Source organism: Emydura macquarii, unplaced genomic scaffold, assembly GCF_026122565.2.
Source record: "Emydura macquarii macquarii isolate MOO-44397 ecotype Brisbane River unplaced genomic scaffold, CSIRO-AGI_Emac_v2 contig_3295, whole genome shotgun sequence".
Taxonomy (NCBI): domain Eukaryota; kingdom Metazoa; phylum Chordata; order Testudines; family Chelidae; genus Emydura; species Emydura macquarii.
Window position 1 is genome coordinate 2,646,282 of NW_027133432.1, and position 26,829 is coordinate 2,673,110.

General features: G+C 38.9%; 1 long non-coding RNA gene across 1 annotated transcript; it reads left to right on the forward strand.

The window, feature by feature from the left end:
• The first annotated feature begins 1,242 nt into the window (after positions 1–1,242).
• On the forward strand, positions 1,243–10,274 carry LOC137143051 (uncharacterized). Its single transcript, XR_010917095.1, has 3 exons — positions 1,243–1,361; positions 5,516–5,629; positions 8,414–10,274. It is a non-coding gene; the product is annotated as an uncharacterized lncRNA (long non-coding RNA).
• Positions 10,275–26,829: the final 16,555 nt, after the last annotated feature.

A 26,829-nucleotide genomic window follows, 5' to 3' on the forward strand; every position in this document is an offset into this window, starting at 1 on the left:
GGTCTAAATAATGCTTGGTCCTGCATTGAGTGCAGGGAACTGGACTAAAAGACCTCTTGAGCTCCCTTCCAGTCCTACGATTCTATGATTTTAAGGTTCTATTTTATTTGAAGTAAACGGCTAAAATGTTGGAGAAATGCCTTTTTTTTAGACAAAAGGGCTTTTTCCTGTATAATAGAGGATTATGATTTGAAAGATTTGAATGATCTGAATTCATAAACTTAGCTAGCATCTGAAGAACTCCTAGATCAATGGAAAGACCCCCATTAATTTCAATGGGCTTTGGGTAAGTCCCTACATACTTTGTGTTTTTTCTCTGATTTCTAACTTGAATTTATTTGGATATAGTTGAATTTTGGAATTTGCTAGCAGCAAGCTGGGAGAAAAATACCTAAACAAAGGTTTTTATGTCTTTTTAATAAGGGATTATCTGGAATATGATTTAACAGCATTCACTCTGTTACTCTGCTTCGTATCATAATCCCCCATCCAGATCTTAATAGCCAGTTTGCATTTTGGAGACTATAGTTGAGTAATCCTAAAATAAAATGAAAGTTATCAAGATTAAGATAAACAAGCTGAAGACAATCTGGCAGTGTGATAAAGAACTGACTTAATTGTAAGGAATGACCAAGCAGAGGAAAGAGGAAACGCAAGTAAGGGTGAACCCAGATGAAAGTGGTAAGAAGTGATGTCCTTGTTTATTCTGTTGTCAGAATGACCCTTAACTGTAACTTGGGTATATTTTAGAAAATTTAGATAATGGGTTCCTGCAATCACATTAAAGAAATGTTTTGTAACTGATCAATGATTAAAAGTAATGATGGAATTATGAGTTCCTTGTCAGCCCAGGCTAATTTATCAGCGAGAATGCAGGGAAAATCATTGAATGATCTTGATTGTTACTAGGGAATTATTGAACTCAATTCAGAGAAGACAATAAACTTGAATCTGAGATTTACTTGTGCCTGCCACACAGTTGAAGAGTGTCCTACTGCAGCCAGGTAACAGATAGGTGAGTAGGGCGCCTCTGTTCTTCCTCCTCTCAACCCACTTGGGGTCATGAAAGTAGCTGCTTCATCTGCCCCTCTCTGCCTCACACGCATGCCAGCTGCACAATTGTCTCATTGGTTGCAGCTGAAACTGGTCTCTACTGGACCAGAGACTGCAAATGAATTGAGAGGCCACCTATAAAAGCCCTCTGCTCCCATCAGAGAACCACTCCCCCAACACCAGGATACTATCATACTTTGCATGCACCTTCTACATTCTTCTGTCATAGACAAACTGCATCTTGGCACCACCACATGACTGACCTGCTGAACACCATTAAGATACAGTATATTTTTGCAACTAGACATGTAAATGGTTGATTCTATGGGTTGTGGAGATAGAGAAACTATGAAAGATGCAACAAGAGATTTATGATTATGTTTAATAATGATGATATATCTGCCTTTGTGAACCTTCCTGTGTAAATTTCTGCTGTAGTTCTCTGAAAAACATAATCTGGGAATCAAATGGAGAAATATGTTATTAAGGGGTTGGGCTGAGAGCAGAAGTTACAGCAATAGAATATCTATGGTTTATTGTGAGTTTGACATGTCAGATATATTACTGCTATTATTGCTCTGATGGTTATTTACTCAGCAAAATACTTTCATTCCAATTCATTTTATTATATTTCATGACTGGGTTGCTCAATTTTCTGAAGAAAGCAACTGGACCGGTCAAGCCTAAATCATGCTTATTTTCAGATTTTTATAAAGGAAATTGAATTGATTGTTGCATATCTGATGTAAACAGTGTCAAACTGGACCAAGCCTCTAGTAACATAATACAGATTTGCATTTGGGATCACAAGCATTCCTAGGAATTTATGAGTTTGCAGAACTTTAAGGCTTAATCTAGGCATTGTATTTTCTCCAAGTACATCTGCTAATCTCTCCAGGTGTTGGTTTTCATAGCTATCTGACAATTGTAGATGGCAACTATCAGATAAGTTTATGGAGACATGACCATTCTTATTATATTTATATATCCACACATTTGCTTTTAGTATATCACTCATCCACTTTTTTAGTACCCTCTTGTCCCTCCTTGGGATCATCACTCTGCCATGTCTGAATTTAGGGATTTTACTGCAAATATTACCACTAGGGTTATTCATAGTGGTAGTAAACAGTCTGCTCAGTAGTAAGTGTTGGATAGGACTCAGGGTTTGCTCCTAAAGCTAATATGCATAGATGGGCCCTTGTTTTGGCTTCTCTGAGTTGTGCTGGGGACCAGGAGGAATTTCTGGCCTCATTGAAGTTAACGGCAACACTTCCAATGACTTCAGTGTGGCCAAGATTTCAGGGAAGATGAGCAGTAGCAGGAAAACATTAGATACACTAGCACAGCATTCAGACACAAATGAAAGCAAACTCCAAGGTTTTGGTGTTGAACTTGTTGGCTGAGTAGGTGGATAGACTGGCCAAAGCAGTGGACAGATGAAGAAGGTGTGGATGTATTCAAGATCAATAGCTAGAGTCACACTGAGGGAACAGGAAATTAATGAAAAAGAACATAAGGAAATTAAGAAAATGTTCAAATAAGACTATTAGGGGTACAGTGGTATCTAAGTAGGAGTCTGCACAAATCAAAATTATTTATTTTCTTCTCTTCAATGGGACAATTTTTTTTGTGTCTGATCCAAGTACACATGCCATGTTATGCAATATTTACAAACATCATGCCACCAGCTGTAATGGTGCAGAATGGCTTCAGATCATAGCCACTGATGGTTTCAATGTTTTATTTAGATTCTCTTTTATTTATATTGTTTTCCCCCTGAATTATGGCCACAATGGGGAAAGTGTCATATTAATGTTTGGAACCCAAGAAAAGGCTGTCATGGGGAAGCATCATGTTTACTTTCATAATACAAGCCATTCATCGATATTGTCTTAGTTATGGATGAAATGAAATAGGTAACAGTATGAGCAGTACATAATCAATTGTGTTAACCATAATCAATCAGCTAAATCAATTGTGTTAACATGATTCTGTTTAGCATTTTCCAAACACACTGTAGAATTATTTTTAATAGTGAGTTAGAGTGAAGCAGATTTTAGAAAAGATACGAATAATTATGTCATATTAAGATTGCCAGTAATCAAGTTTCTCTGATCTTCCTGGTATTTTGACTTTAGAATTTTAATGACCAAACTTATAACTGCATTGGGCAACTTGCGGAGTAAGACTGAGGTATCTGCTGTGAAGTTTCCATAGTATGTAAATGACAGCCGTTAAATCACTTCAATTTTTGCAGGGGGGATGTATAACGAACACTATCACAATTTTGTACAAAACATTTATTGTTTCATTCTGTTCTGTGTAAGCAATGTGCTAATGAACTACTGAGTAAAGAAACATATGCATCAATATGTAAAACTCCTGGGAATAGATCTGTTAACTATCATCTGATGTTACTGCTGAAGTACTTTTAAGTCTGTGAAATGTGCACACAGTTCATTTAGTTCACATATTGTTTATCCAAGTTAATGCTGGTGAGCTTATGTGTATACCCACATATTACTTCACTGTATTTTTAAGAAAATAATTTTTCTATTGTGGTCTGTAGAAAGCCATAAAGGCTATATACATATGACTTTCTGCAGCACAGGATGGTTAATGCTTCATTTAATCGTCCTTACTCATTTACAATTCAGTATAATATAGCAGTATATTAAAAAGATATTTCTGTACATTTTGTAAATATATGTTCATAAATAGTCCTTGAATCAGTACCTAAACATTTCTATAACCCTTTGTCTAACATGTTCCCTAGAAAGCCAATATTCGGTGTATATCAGCAGCCTATTATAGGAGCAATTGAATTTCGCATTTGAAAAGCAAAGATGTACTGTGTGCAGGTAAAAGTTATATGCTAGATTCTGTAGCCCAGTGGAATAGAGAGGGATAGCAAATGTGTGCACCCGTTTTTTTTCCAATGCTCAGAGTGACTCAGGTGTTTCTGATCAATCTGAATAGCACATACTCCCTTAAAACAATTCTCAGCAGAAGTGAAATATCATCCATTTTTTTCTTCAAATAGCAATAAATTTCACTAGGTGTATAACAGTATCTCTGAATGATTTATATTCAGTCAGACTCAGGGGATGAAGCATCAGCTCATTTTATACGAGGAACCTTTAAACACAAAAAGAGATTTGTATGCTCTTGTGTTTGGTTATCTAAAGGAATTTGCAGTCCCACCATAAATCCCCTGAATACTGGACAAGTTTTCTCTGGAGATTGGAGTGTGATGGAAACAATCCAGGTGTGACTCTTCACTGCTTCTGTGTTTGTGAAGAAACAGCACCATAATATCATCTTTTTCTGGATTTCTATGTTGACAGCAACCTAGGCTGGGCATGTCCCTCCAGCTGTCCCTCTCAGTTCCTATGACCTTCAGAAACCAGTGATGAGGCTAGTGCTATTCATGCTAAACAACGGGGAAGACTTAAAGAGATAGGCACATAATACTGAGCAGTTAAAATAAACTGCTGATAACCAACACTTTGACATGAGTAAGAGTGCTCATGGTACAAAAAACAACAAATGGAAAGTGGTTGAGTCACATTGTGAATGTTTGTGAGTGTCTGCTGAGCCTAAGAATCTCCAGGTTAATATACGGTGAACTAAAATGAGGATCACATCTGATAAATGTATAGCCCTGTGACACAGATCACTGTGCGGAGGAATTATTATTGCAGCTGAGCTCTTCACAGTCTGAGGTGGTTGTCAATGGTTGATAGCATTTCAAGGATTGAATTACAGGCAGCAAAATTAATCCCAAACATCAGTGTTTGTTTATTGATCTCTTGAGGTGAGCTACAGAGCACACCTTTCCAGGATGCTGTTAATATTGTTAATGAGGTGTGCTGATAACTGACATTAAAAATTCTAGCACGTGTTTGGATGTCGGTATGGAGTGTATATTAATTATCTCCTGAGACTGAATAATGCTGACATGTAGTGACCTACCAGTGGCATTATGGTGCTACATTCCACACCTTTACATTTCATTTATTGTTTAGGGATTTTTAGCCAGTGCCAGGCATTGACGGACTGTTACTTTTTCTGATGTGTACAAAAGCAACAGATGGTGTAAATTCTTGTGTGTCAGGATCGTAACGTGCATATTTCTCTCTAATGAAAACAGGTTTTTGGTTTTTTTTTTTTTAAACTTCTGCAGGCTTTTGAAACCTTGCTGTGTACAGGAAATATGTTTCAAGCTTTACACCTCTATTTCACTCATGCTTTTGTTCTTATACATGTTCCTGCCCCATTCGAAAGAGAATTCTCTGCAGTGACTGGAGCAGCTGGTGCAGTGCTGTTAGTAGCCTTATCTTCTAGGATCAACTCCATCAGTGCAGCAGCCAGTGATTCAGCTCTGTGTAGTCCTTCTGTCTGGGTCTGAACCTCCGTTCACTAAGTTCAGTGTTTGTCTTTCCATTGATTTCAATAGGTGCTGCAATGGATGCACAGAAGGGATCTCTCTGTAGTCGGGATGAAAGGATGTGCTGAACCCCAATGATGCTGAGTACATGAGGAGCTGCTTCAGCCTGCCAGTCTCCACTGGGTACCTTAAGCCTTCTAGTTACAGTTCTATGTTGCCTGCTTATGTTGCCACTGGTGATCATGTGGCTTGCATGACCATGTCATGTTAGCATGTCAGCTTCTCAGAGCAAGGTTTACAGGGGCTCTCATGACTGTCCTGTTTCAGGCAAATGAAACAATCTGTCAGTGTTATGGCATTACCTGCTGAGCATGGAACTAGTACCTTTAGGAAACTGTAGCAGTGGTCTGGAATTCCCATGCTGAGTCTATTTTCCTATAATTGCTTCCTAATGGAAAGAGGCCTTGCCACTTAGAGAAAACAGTAAGTGAGGGCAGTAGATGGTATCCCTATATCTGTTTGCAGTTGGATCTTAAGGTTTGCCTGCGTCCACTCAGGTGAGAGCAGCTCTCAACAGTACATTATCCTGAGTTTGAGTTACATCAAGGATTACTGCATGGTTTACAAAGACCTGCAGGTAACAGAAGAGTGTACATCATACACCAATGGCATTGTCACATTTCCTTTCCCCTCAATAATCCTCAATGGTTTCTTCAGAACTCTTTACTCTTACAGGTAGAGTCCAGATTAAAGTTTATAAAACTGGATGGAATCTTCTTAACGAGAAGAGGATACAACTCTTTGATTTATTGATGAGGATTTTTATTAGGGAATGAATTTGGAAAAGAAAGAAGAATTGGGGGGATGGGATATCCAATCTCAAACAATATGCAAAGGTGCAGACTTTCAGATTAGGAAGAAATCAAACAGAGGCAATTCAATTAAATTCTACAGGGCTATTATGGTCATTTTCTCTCTAGTTCTAAGTTTTCTCATTATTCCAGATCAGTAAATGAATGGAAGTAGATCACATTCTGGAGGGCAAAAATAAAAATGGATTTGGTGATTTTTATCGTAATCTCTAAATGAGTATTTGTACACATTACAAAACCATCGCACACAATTAGTATGAGGGCTGTCTCTGCTCTAGAGAGTCCAAATATTGGAAGAGTAAAATGAAAAAAATTATAGGCTTAGATGCTTTCAGAGCTCCAGAGCAGTTTAAATAAAAGCTAAAAATAACCCCTTTGGCCCAAATCCAATTGCACTCAAACTTTGGGGAGTTTGAAATCAGGGGTCAAGTTTTGTGGTTTGAGTCCGTTTCTAATAAAAACACACTGCTGTTTTGGCTGCAGGCATGCTGTGGAAGTATTATTACAAGAGCTTCAAACAAAATAGCACTAAATTCCGTTATCTACATTGAGGATCTTTCACCTGCTCTGCAAACTTCTACTGTATATTTTATTCTCATCCTGGGTGCAGGTCTTCAATTGACGTCAATGGGAATTCAGTTTGCAGAATATACAATACAAGCCTGCATTATGGATCATAGAAAATTTTACTCAGAGCATTCAAAATATCAAACACAGCTGGGGATCATTTTTTTTCCTTCATAAACATCACAACCTAATCTGACTCTCAGATTCTGTAAAATTCCATTTCTTCAGACATTCATCTTTAAGAAATGTATTAAAGAAAGTAGTATAAAAACACTGGAAATAAGACCCCTTTGGGAAGAAAGATGAACCAGCTAGACATTTTTGTGCAATTTGGTAATCCAGCCACTCCTATTTTCATATTTCTGGTACATCTAAAAGTATTCAACATTCTTCTTAAATACCAGGCAACAATAGAAACATGTGAGAATCTATAGTATTCTATTATTCTACCAATTATAAAAATCAGGAGTTTTATTCTAATCTGCATACAGTACTTCTGTGTGTAGTATGTGTGTGTGTGTGTGTGTGTGTGTGTGTGTGTGTGTGTGTGTGTGTGTGTATTTTAAAAAGCTCAAGCTTATTGAGGGCAGGGTGAATGACTGTTTCTATGTCTGTGTGGCATCTAGTGCAGGGCCTGAAACTGATCACGGCTTCTGGGTGCTACAATGAATAGATCATAGTCATAAGCAGCAGCTCTTGGTCTCAAGGCTATCTTGTTGCACAAGTTAATTAAAAACATTATTTAGATGTTAGAAGGTTACTTTAAAAACATATACATCCAGAATCCTGAGTGCTATTGGGATAAATTTAAAAGCACTATAAAGAAAAATGACATAATCAAAGGAGAAGCAGAACTTGTTCATCCCCAAACTCCCAATTACCTCTCACGATAATCAACAATGACAGACCCAATTTGAATTAATATTTTCATCCCACATCATCACATTCCCCCCAAAGTAGAGATCCTTTCCCAAATGCCTCATTATTCCTCTAATGCCAGTTCAAACTGAGCACTGTTTTAAAATGTATTTCCTTTTATCAGTTTTCAATTTATTGCCTTTCAAATTAACTGAATATTCCATCAGTTCTTGTTTTACGAGAAGCAGTAAATAGAAGCTTGTGATGGAGGGATTGGGGGCTTACCCATAATTGATATTTCTTGCTTTAACAAGAGGCCTGAATGAATCTAGGTACAGCCAGCCAAGGTGATCTATGAAAGGCGGTATCTAATCTAGGTTGTTAAACCTTTGAAATATAACTATTAATCATTGTTAAAGGGTTTTTGTATCCTCAGGGGCCCATTTCTTAGAGAAAACAGGAAGTCAAACTGGGGAAAACTGGTTGGAAAGCAGGGCAGTAACCCTGGATTGTGGGGGTTTGATTAGAGCAATCTTAGGATACTACTGATAGAGTTGGTATATAGACAGCAATGTGGTACTGACAGGTTGACCAGATGGTTAGACTTAGAATCTCCTGTGCCTAGGGGCACATGAGGCAACTAATTTTTCCTACTTCTGTCTATTCAAAGGAAGATGTTTGACTCCATCATAAGGTGTCTCCATGATGACAACATCCTTTCAATCATCCTGCAACAGGGTCTGTCTTTGTCCCTCATGCCTTCTCTTCCCTCCAGATGGAATCCAATCTGAACATACCTTGTGCTTCCGCCACAGGATAGCTTGATGACATGGCCAAACTACCATCGCCATTTAGAGAGGGATAGATTTCATGATTGTTTTCTCTGTCACTAAGCTGAAAATGCCTTATTAATTTAACTTTTGAAAAGTGCAAATCTAGCTATATTCAGTAAACTTTGCTTTAATTCCATTTCCCTTTATTTTTAACAAATCTTGGTTTTATTAAAATCACTGTTGTCTCAGTAATTTCACACAGATATTCCTGAGACCATGAGAATCCCATAACCCCTAAAGGAGAGGAGCTAAATGGTAAAGAGTGACTGGAACCTACATCACCTGGACCTAAGTATTGGTCTGGAATGTAGACAAAGGTGTCCTATCCCAGGGAGTTGTGCTGCCCCCAGACTGCAGTGGGTGAACAGTGTAAGAAGCCATTGACTTTCAGGCTTTAGGCTAAATCATGCAGGCATTTTTGCAAAATGCACCCTTAACGTAACTGTAACTATCTTTAAGGCACTTTAGCAACTGGAAATAAGTGGGAGACAGCACCATGTGACAGCTCTCCATGGGCCACCAGTAAGTGCTTTGCATACCACAGTTTGGGAACATCTGCTCCATGCCTTTCAATTATTTTGTATATTTCTAGCTTGTCCCCTCTCACCCATCTTCTCTCTAAATGTAACAGCCCCAGTCTTTTCTGTCTCGCATACACAAACACACATCTGATCACAGTCTCATTTCCCCCTCTAAACTTACTGTGTAAAGTCATATTTTAAAATTTGTTATAATTTTTTATTATTGCCTGGCAAATCTGTAGATTATTGAACATGCTAAGTTTTATACATTTTTATATTTAATAAGATATCATGTTGCAGTGGCACATTCCAGTAAGTAGACCTGTTCTAATAAGTTTTAATATTACCACCTTTTCCCTCTATAATGTTTAGATACGTGTGATAAAGCAACTGACTTTTTTTTCTTATGCAATAGTTGTGTAAAATATTGCCCTTGGGATAGAAGCCCCTTCAGCTTCATGCATTATATCACAATTTTAGCAACATAGCTATATTCCTTTTCTTTTAAAAACTTGTTGCTATATGTTATGAACCTAAATTTCAAATGTGACTGCATAAGTTAGCGTGCATGGGTCTGTATCTGGGAACCTCAGTGTCATTTCAAGAAGTATGTGGAGTTGGGGGCTCTGATTTAGGCATCTCAGGTTGAAAGCTGGTCCCTGCAGTACATAGAGACAAGGCTTTTCCAAACAAGTGTGGGCTAACTGACTTCTTCTGAAGAATGAAATTCTTACGCATGGTGTTTGGAGTCAGACAACTAATACAACCAATAGGAATGGAGACAGTTGAAGAGGCTCATGGGAATCTAGGCTCAACGGAAGCTATAGTATTTTGGTTAGCAAACTGAGGCATGTAATTGTAAATCATCAACTGAAGCAGCAGGAACTGATGAAACATGGGCTGCAAAGCTGCAACTTCTGTCCTGGTTCTGGAAGCATGTATTTCCTGCAAGTACCCAAGAAACTGGCTTCTATTTGACTTATTTCATCCTTTGCAAACAATTGGTTTGCTTCAGTTTTCATTGAGAGCAGTATAATGACTATGTTAGTTTTGATGGCCTTTTTATCATCTTATGTACTACTACATATTACTATTTAAATAGCACTTGGGGATTTACTATACTGAACCCTAGCAGAAAATCCTAGCAAAATTTAATAAAATGAGAAATCTCTCCCTTCCTGACAAAAATTGCACCTGAAGACTGGATTGAATTTGAATTTTAACAGAACATCAGTAAGTACTTCTCCTCCTCCCCATTCTGAGAGTGAGTGATGGGATTAAAGAATAATAAAAACGTAAGCTTCATGGTATGCTCTCTCTTGAAATGGTCATGGTCTGGCAGTATGGTGGCCACTGAAAATACGTTTCCAGCTGGAAGAAACTTTGGATAATGCTTGTCAGTGCTTTCCCACCACTCCCCCAGACAGGGCTATGATGTTTTTTTATGAACATTGAGGGATTCAGAGTCACTGAAAGACATCTAAATAAAAAAAATTGGGCTGGGATTCATGGAATTATTCATCCACCTCCAACAGATCAGTGCAACTTGAAAGTTTAAAGTTTACAGCTGATGTTTACTAAACCTCGAAAGGATGACATTCTATGACCCACAGGCTTTTGGGTTCCGGAACATATTTGGGACCAATGGAAGGTCATTACTGACGTTAAGCAGCTGGGCCTGTTGTTTTGAAAGTTTGTGGTTTGTGAGCACTAAGATAAACAGCAGGTCAGCAGAGTTCTACTAAAAAATAAATAGAATGCATGTTATCCTCAGCTTTTGAACAATTAGGCAATTATATCATTGTGCTTAACATGCACTTTGCAACTGCAGTTGAATTAATTAAGACCTCCAGAAGGCCTTCATCTGTGGGAATTTGGTGTTAATCCAAGAGCGTAGAAGAATATTATTCAAATTGGTTGCTGCTTACCCAAATCATGAAATAGTTAGCTTAAATATTTCCTCAGAAGGAACAAGTATCAATGACCAGTTTTTACAAGAGTTCTTGGACCACTGGTTCTGTATGGGCCCCGCTCTACTTGGAAGATTTCAAGTGTCATGTGTTGTAATTTCAAAGGCCCCTCTGCCACTGAAAATTACTCTAAAGGTGGCAACATATTTAAACATGTACAAAAATAATCTACAGGAATTTTTTATGTAATATTTTTATCAAGGGGCCTCCAGTCACATGCCTCTGGGTAAAGGCACTCTCTTCTGCCCCAGCAGTGCTATGGCCTTAAGTAGGAGATATGGATCTACTGGAATCTTGTGGGGGCTCTCCAGCAGGATAAATCTGGTGCCATAGTTGAGTGGGTCTGAAATCGAATGCAAACTTATCAATTTTTTACCTCAAATGTGGGAAATTTGTGGAGCTGACCACATATGCGTTAGGGATGATGGCACATGATGTAAGTGAAATGTTTGCTATGAAAATGTTTCAGCCTTTCACTTGAATACATTAGTACAAAAATGGAAACTACACAATGCCAATTTGAGAGCAAAGATGGATGTCAGAGGAGTTACTTCAGATCTGTACCCATATAGCTGAAAGCTGATTTGGCCCTTAGCTGTTTCAAAAGAAATGACGATAACATCTAGTGTGCTGCATTTTACTGTACTAAGAAACCTATTATGATTGTCCTAAAGTGCTTTCAGCTCAGTTTATGCAGAGTTGTGCCAAAAACCTGAACCACATAACTGACCAAATTCCTTAAAGTATATGGGTTCCACTATCAGACTTCACTGTACAGAACTTATAAAACAATTCTCTTGGCAGTTTCACTGTGTACTAGTGATTTTCCTCATTGGCTTTGTTTATTTTCTGCTCTGTTGAGCCAGGAACCCTTACACCAGATAACAGCCATGGGGTGGAGGATTTGTAGAATTTTACTCTAGAGAAACAATCCCAAAATAGAGTGATTTTACTAAACTAAGAAGGAGCGTTTTGTCTCTTTGAAGAGGAAGAGAAAAGCAGAAAGCTTCCAAGGATTCTTCCCCTACATACATTTTATCGTTGTACTTATCTTTGTATTTTCTCTACATAGTCCTCCAAATGCTCAGCTGGTGAAAATCAACACGTCTCTATTGACTTCAACAGAGCTATTTATTTTAGCTTACTCCAGGTGAAGTTCTGTTCCAGCTCCTTTTGATTTTAAACTGGACATTACTGTTAGTGCACTTAGATTTTTTCTCGCCTGTTGTTAATATGGGAACATATCGATTGTGCCAAACCAGCCAAGGTAGAAGATGTGGAAAAAGTACTAATGATTTTTTCAATATTCCTGTTCTTCCTCTGACAAAGGAACTTATACACACTCTTACCATTACACAGGGAGTAGTCCGGGGGACTCCTCACATTGCATAAAAAGCTAAGCACATTTGTGAGGGCTTATCTACACGGGAAAGTTAGTGCGCAGTAAGCTAGGGAGTGAATATCCACACTTGGAGTTAGTGTGGAGTAGCTAGTATGCACTAGCTTTTTCTCATATAAACAAGCCCTAAGTCTTTGCAAGATAGAGCCTAAATGAAGTATCTTTTCAAGCAAATCCTAGGAAAGATAAAAATTTGTATTTTCATGCTTGTGGTCACAGCTCCATGTCCACTTACACACTTTTGCTTGTAATGTTTTCTGAGTAGTCCCCTCTGTTTCTTACTTTTTGTAATTGCATCTCTAATTTAGAACTATAAAAGTTCTTTAGTGGCAGTGTTTTAAATGCTACATTAGCGATGTAATGTCCAAAACCAAACTATGTTTTACAAGCTGAGACTAAATAAAACCTTAACGTAGAGAGGGCTCCAGGTTACAGATTTTCAGTTAGCCAACTTTTAATAGGGGTTGAAAAAAGTTTTTAAAGTATTTTTCTCCCCTGAAACTGCTGTATCTAGCCTTAATCAAGTAAGAAGGGCGTTTATAATAAAGGCAGCACATTTCTCTAATTAGACAAAAGGGAAATGAAGGTCAAGTACATATTCAAAAAGAACAGATAAATGCACAGAGCCCAATTCCTTGACACCTTGAGGGGAGAAAAACCGTGTGCAAAGGCAGAAAAAGTGAGAAATGTTTCCATTCTCTACATAGCTTTGGTTTTGTTATTGTGTAACTGTTGGGGCAAGGTTGCTGTGTTGTAAGGAAGGGGAACATACTTGCCAGCTGTGTCTTTGTCCCCATGCTAGTGATTGGTCTATGCAAAAGGCTTAAGAGTCCAATACTGTCTCCAAAATAACAAACGTGGTCCTCTAAGTCAAGCAGCAGAGACTTGTTATTTTAGAACCTGACAGATGACCCAGAGATTTGTAGCTTTATCACAGCTGCAGTCTCTAGCGTTGAAATGGGCTGTTTTAGAAAAAAGTGAGCAAGGTCACAGCTGCATTGAGGGGTAGTGACTAGGTGGAGTCTCTGCTAGGGAACAACTTTACCTCCAGCAGAAATCTAAATTGTAACTAGAAGCTTGATCAAAAACCCTCTGAAGCATGTAGGGACACATTTAAATCTGATCTGGGGCTAATCATTTAGATATCTATGTGCCTAGGTCCTGATCCAAAGCCAATGAAATCTAAGGATATACTTCAATGGTCTTTGGATCAGGCCCTAGGCACACAGAAATTCAAATTGGTAGAACTGGTCAAGAATCAAACATACCCGTAGAAACGTTACCCTACTGGGACCCTATAACATCCATGTGTACAGATTTAAAAAATGTTAGGCAGCTAGTGCTGTGTGTAGTTGCATATTCTTTTATCATTACAATTTATCTACTGCACCTTGAAATGTCTAGAGGTCTATTTTCTGCTGGAGGCAGCTGGCATTTCTGTTTATTTCCGATGCAGCCTGTAACACAGAGGAGAGACCCTCGGCTATCTTTGTGGGTTTTCTTAATGTAAAGTAACAATTTAGACTGAAAATCAGTATGGAAAAATAAATAGTTTCCAGCCATTCAGCCTCTGGATCCTCTTATGCTTTTGTCTGCCAGATTAAAAAGTCTCTACTATCAGAAAGTTTCCCCATGTAAACACATATGGATCATGATCAAGTCACCTCTTAGACTTTTCTTGGACAGACTAAATAGATTTAGCTTCTTATGTCTCTCATTTTGAGGTATGTTTTCTAGACCTTGAATCATATTTATAGCTCTTCGCTGTATCCTTTCCAATTTATCAACAACCCTTTTTAAAGTGTGGACACCAGAAATGGCCACAGTATTCCAGTAAACATAGAATCATAGAAATGTAGAGCTGGAAGGAACCTCGAGAGTTCATCTACTCCAGTCCCCCGTGCAGAGGCAGGACCAACTATACCTACACCTTCCCTAACAGTTGTTTCTCTAATCTGTTCTTAAAAACCTTCAATGATGGGGATTCCACAACATCTTTTGGTAACACGTTCCAGTATCTAACTATCCCTATGATTAGCAAGGTTTTTTTAATATCTAACCTACATTTCCTTTGCAGCCGATTAAGCTGATCACTTCTTGTCCTATTTTCAGTAGACATGGAGGACAACTGGTCATCATCCTCTTTAAAACAGTCCTTAGCATATTTGAAGACTATCAGGTCCCTCCTCCGCCAGTCTTCTTTTCTCAGAACTAAATATGTCCGGTTTTTTAACCTTTCCTCATAGGTCAGGTTTTCTAAACCTTTTAGTATTTTTGTTGCTTTCCTCTGGGCTTTCTCCAATTTGTCTGCATCTTTCCTAAAGCTACCTAACCAACTATTCCCCATTTGTGCATTTGAGTTTTCCTTCTTAGCAATGCAGTGGTTTCATCAATGTACATAGGTACAGAGGTAAATCTACCTCCCTACTCCTACTTGCTCTTCCCCTGCTACATCTAAGGATCACATTAGCCCTTAGCTACTGCACGCACTGGGAAGTCTTATTTCAGTTTGAATTTTTCTGACATCGGCTCTAGATGTTGGATTACATTCAAGCATTGTCCTCTAGTTACATGAGGAGGTTTGGGAATAGGGTGTCTGACTTTGGAAAAAGCAGTGACACATGGAAGAGAGAGATCCCAGAAGTTCAGTGGTGGAGTTTGCATGTAGTCTGTGAAACATTTTAAACCCCTCCTGGTTGGAGGTGTCATGTAAATATAAAATGTTATTACTACATTATTTTGAAATGGTGCTATATCTTTGCTAGTGATGATGCATTCACACGTATCTAAGACGGGTATTCTACGTGGCTTTGTGTACTGTTTAATAATACACAGTGTGCATTTAAAGCAACTTGAGATTGTCAGAACTATAGTCCATTGCAGTCACTAAGTTCAGTGAGTCAATGCCAGGCTTCCATTACTAGAGTGGATTTTACTCAGGCCTTGGAAATACAAACACCACCCACTGAAACTGAATGGATCACTGCACTAGAGGAAACAGCTGCATATAAGACATTCATACAACTCGCAGGACACATTACAAAGATGAACCTATTTGGAAACCTTTTCTTGACTGCCTCAAATACACTTCTTGAACAACAGGAATAAAATCCAGCTAAGCCTTATAAATGAAATATGATAGCATCTTTAACGTACTCACTCTCTCCAATCTACGTACCTGCTTTCTCTTGTTAGGGGAAGTGTGGACCTAGCACTCAAAAAACAGCCAAAAAAAAAAAAAAGCTTTATTTGTAACTAGTTACCAATATATACATATAAACATATGGCATTTCTCCAGTGCCTTCCATCAAAGGATCTCCAAAATTGTTTTCAAACATTAATTTATTAAGCCTTACAACACATCTGTGTGGTAGGTAAGTTTCACTATCATCACTTTTATAGCTGGGGAAAAGTAGACACCAAGAGCTCAAGTGATATCCCAGGACCCACAGGGAGAACTGTGTTTCTGGAGGAACCAGGATTTTTCTGACACTTTGGCTTTAGTCATGGGACTATCATACTCCTCTGAAGGAGAGACAAGGGTACATTTTTAGTAGCCAGTATAATATAGTAGGAACTGCAGTTCAAAACACAGTTTAAAAAAAAAAAAAAAAAAAGGAAAGAAAATAACAAAAGAAGTAAAAGAGACAACCAGTGAAGAGACACTTGTCAAGGTATGAACAGTAATGTAAAACACCTACTTTTCTGAAATCTGTTTTTGCAAGTTGCTTCCAATGATCTCGAGCTAGGCTGCAGGCTGTACAGTATGGGTAGAATGAGATGGGATAAGAAGGGGCTAGAACTGCCAACTAGTGAAGGGTCATATTCACTGATGAGTTTGTTGGACCAAGGCTACAGTAAGTGAGCAACAATATCCAGTAGTTCAAAAGAGAGAGAGAGAGAGAGGAGAAATACACAGATAATCTTACATATACTTGTTCTGGTTTTCATTTAATTTGATGGCATGTTTTGATATGGGCCACTGCATGGCATTCTGAAACAGCATAAACTGGAACTATTGCTAATTTTCTGAATGTAGTGCCAGATATCTAGGGAGCATATATGGGTTGGATCAAGGTCAAGGGCTTTGCTTCCTGACCAAAGATGGTGCAGACCAGAGGGCAACGGATTCTTCACTGCTCCACACCTTGTTTAGTCATTTACATCTATGCAAAATAAATGCAAATGAGATGTAAGATGTTACCCCATTGATCAGCTAGAGTTTCATAATGTTTCTCAAATTGCACAGGTGTAATTGACTTCACAAAGTGCCAGTCAATAGATAATCAGTCTTGGCCTAAGGTTGAAAAACTTAATCTGTCATTGACCTGATATAACTAGCCTGAGGCTTCACAAGCCTCCCGTTGGCAAGATCACAGAAAATGTGTATGTAAATAGCTTGTGACTCTCTTTATATATTGTGTGCTAGTTACTATGGCAGCAACAGGACTGTTCCCCTCCTGTGCTCTACTCTGGGTGAGCTAAAATGCATGTGGGAGAGTGTTGGAGGGAATTTAAATCCCCATCACAGCTCTGGTTTCTGGTACCACAGACAAAGCATCACCTTCACTCTAAGACTGTTTCACGTAAATATAGTATTTCATCTCCTTTCTTGAGTTTGAAAACTGCTAGAGATATTCAGACTGATTCCAGATGATCAGGGGACAGAACTGATTAACAGCTCCACTCCAGCATGAGTTGAGGGGGATCAGGGCATGGATCTGTCTGAATTTTAGTAATATTTTCATTTACTATTCTAAGGCCCTTCTTCTACTTGGAAATGTTTGCTTGATTTAAAAAAAAGTTAGACTAGATACTTGTGCCAAAACAATACTACTGGGAAAATACAGTGGTTATTTTTTTACAACATTTTGTAATTATGTTAATTTCCCCCTTCTAGATGATTATCTGTCTATCAATCATTTCGTGGCATGTCCATTATTGTGGCATCTGTTCTCCTGCAGCCACAAGGCCAGCAAATTACATTAGCATGGGGGACTTCAATCACTCTGACATCTGCTCTGAGAGCAATACAGCAGAGCACAGACAATCCAGGAAGTTTCTGGAGAGTGTTGCGGACAACTTCCTGGTGCTGGAGGAACCTACTAGGGGCCGTGCACCTCTTGACATGCTGCACACAAACTGGGAAGAATTGGTAGGGGAAGTAGAAGTGGGTGGTAATCTGGGCAGCAGTGACCATGAGATGGTCGAGTTCAGGATCCTGACAAAAAGAAGAAGGTAGAACGGCAGGATACGGACCCTAGACTTAAGAAAGCAGACTTTGACTCCCTCAGGGAGCTGATGGGCAGGATCCCCCTGGGAGGCTAATATGAAAGGAAAAGGAGTCCAAGAGAGCTGGCTGTATTTTAAAGAAACCTTATTGAGAGTGCAAGATTGCAACCATCCCAATGTGCAGAAAGAATAGCAAATATGAAAGGTGACCAGCTTGGCTTAACAAAGAAGTCTTCGGTGAGCTTAAACACAAAAAGGAAGCTTATAAGAAGTGGAAGCTTAGACAGATGATTAGGGAGGAGTATAAAAATACCGATCCAGCATGCAGGAGTGAAATCAGGAAGGCCAAAGCACAACTTGCAGCTATCAAGAGATGTGAAGGGGAACAAGAAGGGTTTCGACAGGTATGTTAGCAACAAAAAGAAGGCCAGGGAAAGCCTGGGGTCTTTACAGAATGGGGGAGGCCACCTAGTGACAGAGGATGTAGAACAACATGAAGTACTCAATGCTTCCTTTGCTTCTGTCCTCACAGACAAGGTCAGGTGCACTAATAGTGTAATGCATCTGTCAACAACTCCGAAGGGGCAAATGTACTGCTGGTGAGCTACTGAATTCAATGGAGTTGCATCCTCTTACATCAACAGTGAATGTGGCCCCTAGTATATGTGATGTATGAAAATGACCTGCTGCAGTGCCAGAGCATGACTAATATTATTTAAGGTGACCTCTAAATGACTTCTTCAAATGAATAGAGCGCATTTAACATTATTATTTAACATCCATGTTGGAATATTACCACTCATTTTGTCCTGTAAAGGAATCGATTACCTCACATCCACACCTCCACTTCCCCTGTTTTTGTGGCACTTTCATCTGATGCAGGGAGAGAGTCCAGCAGCTCCTGAGAAATGAGCCTCCTTCTCTCTCTCATAGGATTGGGGCAATCTGTAGTAACATTAGACCATTGGGCTGGAATGGCCCCTGTTTTTTACAGAACTCAGATTTAAATCAATGAAACAAAGATGTGCTGTACTTTATTTGGCACTCTCCCAGTTCAGAGCAACTGCACCTGTGTTTTCCCCTCAGTGGTCCAGCAAGGGCACTCACTCTCAGGCTTCCAACTCCCCAGTTGTTGCCCCTCCTAGGTGGAGAAACATGTCCCTTTCCCTTCTGACCAGGGTATTTCTAGGCTGCACAGTTCCCTGACCATACTGTGTTAGTCCAGCAAAAGACAGGCTGCCCAAGTAGAACCTGATTGCTTTCTCTTTAGAAACTGTTAACAGGTGCAATTGCTACAGATATAAGTTACCACCCAGCACTTCCTGTGCAACCCTATTTTATTCTGACAGTAAAAAACATTACAGAGAAAACATATTAACAACAATAAAAGAACCTACATCCATGCTATTATAAGCTTATCACAGTTAGCCCCAACCCTAACATGGATTTTGGCAGCAGCAGTCCTTCAAACCCCCACCCAGTGTTTAATTTGTGCCAGGGCTTGCCAGGGTTGAGCCCCGGCATCTCTATGCTTGGCAGTTCGTAGTACCAGCATCTTTGGGCTTGCTGCATTGGTTACGAAAGTAAAAACATTGCTTGGGCTCCGGCACTTCTTTCATTACAAATTAAGCTATGCCACCACCCCAAGGGATTCTTTATGGTTACAAATTCATCACAGTTTCAGCTCAGAACAAGCACCCTCCTAATATGTTTAGCTCATGCTGTAGCGTTTCAAGTGTAGACAAGCCCACAATCTCCAAGAGAAGGTACATATGTACCATTCCACAACAACACATACGGAATTAAATTTTAATACAATGGATCCCAAAAATGTTCATTATGATCCAATAAAGTTTAACTTAATTAATAAAATGCATTCAGGATGTTGTCAGTCTGTCACAGACACAACCAGACAAAATGGAAAAATACATTTCCTCTATCTGTTAAATATATCTTGAAGAAACATGCTCTTATTTTGCAATTAGATTTGCTGTTACTCAGATATGTCCTTGCTCTCCATTGATTTGAAGGGAGATTTCTCAAAAACTGATGTAAAGAAACATATATTGTCTTGAAATAGTAAACGAGTTAAAATATCTGTGGAATTACACTGTAGTACACATGGCAATTAACACCGACCAGCAGAACTGCCAAGGAATTTGAAGAGAAAAATACTGAAGTTCTCAAATTATATTTGACTTCCCTGAATTATATAAGATTATTTGTTAATTCTTGGTTAATGCATTATTTTCCCTCTGTTAGTAAAGTTTTTTGAGATACATTATATAAAAGTTTCTGAATACAAATAAACTGCATGGACGTGAAATTGAATTACACATTCATGTAAGCTGTTAAACCTATAACAATCAAATGAACCCTGGTGTTAAGCCAGGCAATGCTTTAAAAATCATCTCTAAGACATCTGTGGTATCTTAAATCATTTTTAACGTTTTTAAAATGTCTTCTAAGAGCATCCTGGAATATTCCTCCATATATGAAAACCTGTAGTCATTGCCAATTTTACAATATAAAATTTCCAAGAACTTCCTCATTTTTTAAAACAGTGATTGTAATAATGTGGTAACAATGTAGCAGTATTTAGATTTCACAGAAAAGGGGTATTTTTCTCTTGTGTTGGTGGAGGAATCTGACCTAACAGGGCTGAATGGGGGCCTCTGCCTTTCCATGGTTAAACAAAATCTCCTCTTTTCATCACAATTTCTCGAACACTTATCCCCATTCAGTCTGTATTTTTTAAGCAGACTGGTGTGAGGTTCCATTGAAAGAGTATCAAAGACATTTTCTTTTATTGTACTAGAAACTGAGGTTGCTGGTTCTCTTTTCCAAATTACAGTCCATTCCTTTGAGTAACTTGCCTATCCATATCCTTTCCCCACTGTGTCCTATACAAAGCTTTCTTTGTTTGTATAATACGTATAATAGGAAAGGTATCTGCAAAGATTGATATAAATTACTTATATTTTTTTTGTTTCCTAGTTGACTATAAGCTATCCATTCTATTAAAGTGAGCTTTCTATACAGAATAACTATGCTAGAAAGTGGAGAAACACAATGCCTAACTTGAAGATACTGATACCAAGGGATAGTAGGCCCCAAGGGAGAGTGGGCCCAAAGTTGCTTTTAATTTCTAAATAAGTTAGAAAAACATTTTATTTCTGATATTTGTAAACTTGTTAAAACTTCCTAAATAAACAGCACATATTACACACACACACAAACACACACACTATATATGTATATATTAAAAAAGTTAATGAAGATTTTTCCCTTTCTAGGTCCTCAGTAACATGCAGGATTCAAAAAAACATACTTAAAAATACAACTGAAGTGTAACACAATAGTCACTGAAGTGGCCTGTGAAGTACAGTAGCTGTAACTGTTCGGTAGAGGTGATCTGAAAATAGAAAATATTACAAAAAAAAAAAAAAAAACCAAGCAAAACCCAACAAAAATATTGTCTTTTTTTTTTTTTTGGTCGAAATTCTTTTCAACAATAATTTTCTAACCAGTTTTTCGATGCAGGAGAAAGATTTGAGTCATGAAGACATACTCAGTGAGATGTAGTGGTCAAAACAGTAAGATGTTAGGGTGTATAAAGTAGGATAACGTAGGAGACTATAGAAATACTATATTGTTACTAATAATAATTATTTGTATTACTAGATTGCCTAGGAGCCCTAGTCATGAATGACACCCCTTTGTGCTAGGTGCTGTATACACAGACAACAAAACAACAGTAATGGTATAAATCCATTGCACTTCCTCACCTTGAAAAGTGAGCCACCTTCTCAATCAGTGTAAATTGGCCAAAGCAAATGGAACGATGCTGATCTGCACTATATTAGGATTTGTCTTAGAGTGTTCTTTTTGGTCATCTCATCCCAAAAGGGTATCCAAAAGGTATGGATGACTATCTGAAGCTTTTGGTTTTAGAAACTAGGCTGGCAAGATCACGAGTTTAGACTCTCTCATGGGAATTCTGGTATTTCTGTGCTGCCATTTCTAGCAAGCAAGCAAGCAAACACACAAACAAAACATATAGTGAGGGGTAAAAGAAAAATAAAATTAATCAGGCCTCATGGAATCTCAAAAAAGATTTTCTTGGGTTTGGTTGGAGTGCTGGGTGAAGGTTCAAACCACTGCTTCTTTTATAAGAACTGGTTTGTTACTATTTATTTGTATTGCAGTAGCACTTAAAGAACCCAATCTCTCATTGAGGTCCCACTATGCTTCATATATATTCATATAAGAAAAAGACTGTCCCTGCCCCAAATTGACTACATCTAAGTAATGTGGATATATAGATTTGGGGTAATTTATTATTACATTCTATAACACCATATATACAAGGAACTAGTAGCTTTGTTAACATAGTTATTGGGCAGCTGAGACACAGTCATAATGCTGGGCAATGGATTATCATGTAGAAAGGGAGGGAAAGTATTGGAGGCCAGTTTGACAAATGGGTGAGAGAAGAAAATCAAGGAGAAATTAACTTTTTCAAATATTTAAACTATTCGGGATCATGTGGATGAATCTTCGCTGATATACTAGACAAGGACATCTATGTATTTTGCCCTATATACACTTCTTATCTCATAAAACTAGATGAAAGGATTGTAAACCATGCATAACTGGAGGATCCTTTAAGGGTGTGAACACATGTGACATGTAATGTTAACATTTTCGTTGCTTATTAAGAACATACATGTGTAAGAGTAAGTGAAAGTGTTCCCAGACAAAGTGACCTAATATGTGCATCATCTGTGGTAACTCCTGAGAGTATGGCGGTTCACAGAAACGTCTCTGGGAGTACTAAAAGGGCAAGCAAGTCATGGGCCATGTGATACAGTAAAAGTGTCCAACTGTTCTGGCTGCATTATATTTTCTCTAGTTAGGGAAATTTTCACCCTCTTTGAGTCTGAAATTGGCTGGGATTATCACATTTTATTTTCTTGGATTATTATACAGAACAGAGAAAAAGGAAAGATTTGTGTGAACTTTACTTCATTTTTCTCACTTTCAGTTATTTTAATGTAATTCATTTTGTATTATGTAATCCCTTCTTGTTTTGTGTAGACTGCAAACAGATGAACTTTATTTATTGGAATCTGGGACCTTCCATGGTTATCTTTAACTGCAACAAATAAAATCCTGTTTGATATTTAACCATTAACTCAGGAAACTATAGCTTTTATAGGGACACATAGAACCTCTTTATGGAAAGTATTAATCATGCTCAACATATCAAAAAACTTTGGATTGTAGGACAATTGGGATGTGTGAAGTCCAATAATTTGTTCTTAGGTACTTATTTTTTAAAGTCAGCTATATCCCAGATTGTGAGAGGAATATATGGGAATATAGATCCCGTGTTAAATTTAAAATTTAGGTTTCAGGTGGGTTTCTTGATGGGCTACAGAGTTTCCTCTATCAAGATGAAGATTCCAGAAGATCCCTCTTTGACTTATAGCCCAGGGAAAGAGAAAGAGAGGGATTGAAACTGAGGCTGAGCTGCTGGAGGGCCAAGCTGTATAAAGCCCAGGCGGGAATTGTTTTAGCTACTTTTGGAGTGGCAGTATGCAGTTCTTAAAGGACCCTGAAGAGAGACAACAGAGGCAGTGTGCTGCAGAGTGACCTCTTATCATGAATGGGTGCTCAGAAGGTGGCTGAGCTTATCACAGGCCTGATTTTTATAAGTACTGAGCACTACATTGCCAACTGACCTCAGAGAGTTCCATGTCATAAGCTCCTCCGAATAATCAGTCCCCATACAAGTATGTATCTTCTGGAAAGATAAGCTCTTTTACAGATGGAAAATACAATGGTAAAGTCCTAGCCTCAGTTTTCAGAGGTGTGAAGTAGCTGCAGTGACTCAGCACAGAGCCCCGAGTGCTCAGCACTTCTGCAATCCTTTTGCACAGCCAAATGTGTGGGTGGTGCCGGAGCATGGTATGCTGGTTCTATGGCAAATGAGGGCACTCCATATCGGGCAAATTCTTAGCTGAGAAGAAAAGATTACTTTGTAGTTACTTTGTGCTGTTCAGAAAGGGCCAGAAGACAACCAAGAATCTGGCCCCAAATGTCTTCTCGCTACACCTGTAAAGTGAACATATCAGTCCCATTAGAAAATTATACCTTGAAAGGCATAATTGAATAACTAACTGTACAGGAGACTGAGGTACATAGCCAGATGAGGTGCTATGGTGTTGTGAGCACCACACATTGAAAGTGACCATTGTCTTCCTATCATTTTCCCAGAACATGGTTGGAGAAAAGATCTGGATTGTTTGGACCCTGGAGCAAACAACAATTAGAAGATGGCAATTCTAGGACAGGGATTCAAGATGGTGCTGCTGAGGGGATGTCAAAGCTGTAGCCAAGTGCTCCCTCTTGGCTACTCACCAAACTGTTGTGAGGGGACCCAGCATTGGATTCTGTATATTTTAAGCTTCTGGAGTCTAAACAGAGTCCAGACAGTGCCCCTCTCTTGGGGTCCTTAGGCACAATGTCATGGTGCAGACCCAGAAACCTCTGACTGCTGGATGCTGGGATTGGATGACAGGGAATGAATCACTCAATAAATTGTCCTGTTTTGTTCATTCCTTTTGAAGTTTCTGGTACCTGCCACTGCTGGAAGACGGAATACTGGGTTCGATGGATGTCGGGGGAGCTGGTTGAGTGCTCTGGGCTGACAGCGCCATCTAACAGTGACTCTCTGGGATATAATGTGTACCAGTGAGAGTTCAAAGGCTGCTTTGCCTATATCCCAGTATAGTGTTGCCTGCTGTAAAGAGTCTAAAGTCTAGTAGCTACAGTTCAGAAGTAGTGTCACCTAGTGGCGAGAGTCCCAAAGCTGCTCTGTCTAGCAACTACAATTCAGGGATAGCGTTGCCTACTCCACTGGGTTCTGTCCCCAGGCTCTGCAAAACAATGGACCCTTACAGGTCCCAATAGCCCCAAGCATGTTCCCTGGGTCGCTTCCGACCCTTGTTCCAGTGCCTCTAGCATTGTCCTGGGGTTGGACATGAGGTCCCACTTGTGTTCCCTCTGCTTTGTCTTCAGAGGCTTCTCTGTTGGAAAAAGCAAATCATCCCCTTCATTCCCATGATTGAATGACTTCCCACAGTGCAGCTAGGAGGCTCAACCCCCTCAGCTTGGAGTCCTAGTAGCTTCCTGGCAAGAGGCTGCGGCTGCAAACAATCCCCCTCCTCCTCAGTCCTCCCAGACTGAGCTGAGCTGAACTGCACTCTTTTGAATGCTCCCTCCACTGGGAGCATGCCCAGCATGGGTGAGGGGCGTGGCCCCTTGTGCCCAGAACAGTTCGTTAACTCTCGCCACTCCAGTGCGGAGTAGGTACACCCCATCACAATGCACCATTGGGCAGACACAGAGTGGCCATTCTTATTCTTCCTTCTCTCCTCCTTTTCAGTTTTTCCTTCTGTTTTTAAGAAGTTTTTTCTCTGTGAGTTGAAAAGTGACTGTCAGTGAACACTAATACCGTCAGCAAGGAGTTTCATACATTAGTGTTGATGACTGTTTTTTCATCCTTTAGGATCATTCCCCTACAGTATTTGTCTCTACACTACAGCACTCAGTGTACAGCAATACTCTGTATTCAGTGAAAAGATAGGATGACTCTAATGAAATTTGTCATTGTGGGAAATGTGTCATTGTGGGATGCACGATGCATCAGACTTAATTTAATGAGAATTTAAGATAGAATTTTCAGGGAGGATGGGGCTAGGCTGTTCTCAATGGTAGTAGATGACAGAACTAGGAGCAATGGTCACAAGTTGCAGTGGGGGAGGTTTAGGTTGGATATTAGGAAAAGGTTTTTCACTAGGAGGGTGGTGAAGCACTGTAATGGGTTATCTAAGGAGGTGGTGGAATCTCCATCTTTAGAGGTTTTTAAGCTGTGGCTTGACAAAGCCTTGGCTGGGATAATTTAGCTGAGGTTAGTCCTGCTTTGAGCAGGGGGTTGGACTAGATGACCTCCTGAGATCCCTTCCAACTCTAATCTTCTGTGATTCTATGATTCTATAATTGGCAAATAATAAACATGAGATAGTTTGTTTTTTAGCATCTCAACTGATAAACAGTTAAACTTTTATAACACACTATAAACAGTTAAAGTTTTATATCACATCCACCAGATATTACCAACAGCTGTGTTTTTTCCATTCACCAAACTATTTTTTTAATCCCATGAGCTGACTTACTTGAAATGTAATTTACTAGCACTAAACTGGAGCCTTCTCAGAGCTATGGATAACACAATATTAATCAACTGTACATTACTCACATGGAGCACTTCGAGACTAACATGTTGTCGTGCTAAAGTGAAAAGGTCTTTGATAACTCACAAAGTCACCATGAATCAAAATGATAAACGAGGCTGGCTGTTTTCAGACAGAAATGTGAAAATCAAAGTTAAACATGAGGAAGGCAGTGGTGCAGAGAAAGAAAGGTTAACAACATACATAGGACAATCCCTCTCTCATGTAAAAAGTTTATGTAATGATATGTGATGATCTGAGCTACTAAAGAATTTGAACAAATCATTTGCAAAAAATTACCAAATCCACATTCAAGAGTATGGAAGGAATTTCTTCAGACTTCAGCAAACTGAGATCCTTTTCATTCATGAACCTAAAGTTTCTGTGCCCTAAATGAAAATTCCACCCATTTTTCTTAACACATAACCTGGATTTTTATCGCAGGCACTTCTTGTGGATGAATAAAATATATTATTATATTTATAAGAGTTCCTTGCTTGTCTCTTTCTAATATAAAGCAATCTCAAAATATGTTGTATTTTTGCTCTTTACATAACAAGAAAAACATGAAGAAACGAGGTACAAAGCTGGGTTTCAAATAGCAATGTTTATTAACTATACACTTTAACTATATAAAAGGCTTTAACTATATAAAACTGCTGCTCCGACTGGTTGCTGGTGTTTCAAAAACAGAACACCATTAAAGTGCTCACAGCCATTAAAGAGATATGGCCCTATTTCTACAGGCTATAGTACAGCTGCGTGAAGTTCACTGGGTTCTGTTTGCTGATGTCTAAAGAATGCAGATGACTGCCTCAAGATAGTTAATTA